The sequence below is a fragment of the Cydia fagiglandana genome, chromosome 23, assembly GCF_963556715.1.
Source record: "Cydia fagiglandana chromosome 23, ilCydFagi1.1, whole genome shotgun sequence".
Classification (NCBI taxonomy): domain Eukaryota; kingdom Metazoa; phylum Arthropoda; class Insecta; order Lepidoptera; family Tortricidae; genus Cydia; species Cydia fagiglandana.
Window position 1 is genome coordinate 7149350 of NC_085954.1, and position 3014 is coordinate 7152363.

A 3014-nucleotide genomic window follows, 5' to 3' on the forward strand; every position below is an offset into this window, starting at 1 on the left:
GCTCTTGACCTGGCCTTTCTTCAGGATTTCCCCGATCTGATCAGAGAAAGTCCGCCGAGGCCTACCCCTTCCAACTCCCACTTCCACTTCTCCCTCATATACTCTCTTTGTCAGCCTGTCCATGTGATTCCAATATCGTTATGAAGTCAAATGTACGTTCGAATTGGTCTTAATATTCTTAATATAAACTCAACTGGCTCAGTTTGAGGAATACCTATTCTTCTTCTCCGTCGAATTACTCTTGACAGAGCAGTCGTGGTCACGTTGAACGACGAACGATTCTACGCCAGTTCTCCCTGGCAGATGCTTCTCTGGCACATGTGTTAAGTGGGGTGTAAGGGTGTAAGGGTGGTGGTAAGGGCTTTTATCTGATCCGTCCAACGCATTGGGGAACGTCCTCTTGACCTACAGCTATTGACCCGTCCCTGGACAACAAGTCTCTCCATGGCCTGCTCTCCACGTCGCGTCACATGTCCGAAGTATCTGAGGCTACGCGATCTGACCGTAGCTGAGAGCCTCTCTTTCACCTTAAGTTCTTCAAGTATGGAGACGTTTGTACGGTGTTGTGTCCAAGATAGATAGATAGATAGATACTCGACTACCTATACTAATTACGTTCCTAATACCTATACTTGTGCTCAAATGTGTATACCTAAGAAAGAGTAAGAAAAGTAACGTACCTACCATCATAATTATAGATTTTCAAGAAAGCGTATGTAAGAGGCGCGGCTGTTATTATGTATACAATAGCAATTATAAGGCATCCCGTGCGCAATTTGTAGATAAAACAGCAATGTTTCGCTTGTGGTAGTTTCACTGAAACATCAAAGAAGATTTTAAAGATTTGCAATTTTGTTTTGATACCGATTTTAATTTTTCGTAATACTGTGGTGAAATTTGGCAAGTTTGAAGAGCTCCCCATTGTGTGCAGAACAGATACGAAATCCCAATTTCCAGAAATAATGCCCAAGTACTGATAAAATCCGTTGGGTTACCAGAATATCATTTGTTTTCGTAACTCAGAGAAAGATTTTTAGGACGGTTACATTACGCTTATATTATACAATAATTATAATAGAATAGGGAACTCCATATATCCAAATTGTACCTAAACAGAAATAGATCTCATAATATACCCAATAAAGAACAAGTGACTAAGCCGAAGTCATCAAAATATTGGATATGAATAATTTTATTTGTTCCCTAAGTTGTATCCTATCTACTTACCTACCAAATTATTATTATTATTATTTTTTGATTATGAATGCTCACTCATGGCCACAGACTAGCCGAGGCGTAGACGTGGCCTACGATGGAGCGAGCTCGCCCAGAAGGTGCCTGTTCACTCTTGATTTGAAGGTTGCCGGGTTATAAGAACACGGAAATATAGACGCCGGCAAGGAATTCCATTCCTTGGCGGCTTTTCGTTCATGAAAAAGTCGACTTCACAAACATATTTAAAAGCCAACCTTCCAGATATCGGTCATATGTTAATACATATATTTTTGGAACGTCGGCTTGTATAAATATTGTGTGAAGTGGGTTCGTTCTGTTAAAGATTATAGTTTACTCACTTTTTCAAATACTTGTCTTCTTGTATATTAGGTAGATCTCAATAGTCTTTAAAAGTAATATGAAATCTAAAACCAACAGAACTATGTGACTATTTATGCCACACTTGTTTTATTATTATAATAGAGACATGGCAGCCTCTAAGGCCTTTGCCTAAGTCAGTTGAAGTAGAAAATATCAACAAAATTAATTTACTTCACATTATAACTATTATTAGCAAGAAAAAACGTTGTATTCCCACCAAGATGACGCCAGGAGTCTATACTTGTCTTCCACGTTTGACGTAAAATGTTGACACATGCGTGCGCCCGTGGAGTATGGAGGTAGAGGTACGTTTACTTCTACACCCATCGCAATTCAACGCGGTAACGCAGCGAGTGTGATGGGCACCTTTGCGCCGAGGGTAGCGCGGGGAGGTCTCTTTGAGTAGTTTTTATATTCTTTATTTTATTTTAGATATATTTAGGGTTGTTAGTTTTAATTTAGTATTATTTATAGATGAATTTAGTTCACAAGTTATTTATCTAGACACGCGGCAGCGTGTCAAGCCAAGTTCAAGCAAAGGAACTGGCTTGGTGCCACTTTTGACCCTTCTATAACTCAAAACATCTTTAACGTAAACACATAAAACTACGTGTGTTTAATTATATCCATAAGGACATCTAGAAGCCCAAATTTCATGAGGCTAGCTCAAACGGTTATAAAGATATGAAGGTCAAAAAATCGTAAATTTTAAGACTGACTGACAGACTTAATATATAGTACCTAAACCTAACCTACTTCCAGATGACCTAGAAGGATGAAATTTGGAATCCAGCTCAGTTATTGTATGAAAGCGTAGGAAAAAATCTAAAAATAAGGCCAAGTCAAATCTAACCTGCTTTAAGATCTCGCATTTTTTTTAAATAACAGCAATTGTTATAGGTATCCAATAAAGCAAAGAAATAGAGTTTAATACTTGTTTATAATATTATTTTGTTCCTATAAATACATATTTCGATTTTGCATAGAACTTGGCACTCATTTAGATCTCCATTCTTTTTGCGGCGAACCCCACAGCCAAGCATAATTTTTGTATTGAACTTGGCTCTCCTCTTTTACATTTATGTTTTTGATGGGATTTCTCTTTCTACTGTCTTTTTCCTATGAAAGACGAAATAATTTTGATACTGTGTGACACAACACATACAGCTTTTTCGTCAACTATGAGGAGATATTGACGAATCCAGCAACATAAAAATAATTTTGATGTGTCGTAAACTCGGGTTACTTTGACCCAAGGGAGGGTAACTTTGACCCACACGAACACCTCATTTAAAAGGGTCTATAATAAAAAAAAAACATAAAAACGTCAAAAGTTAGTTAAAACCAAGCTCATGGCATATTTCCATAATTATAGTGCAATAATATACCCTGGACCGAGTAAATCTCGATGGCCAAAG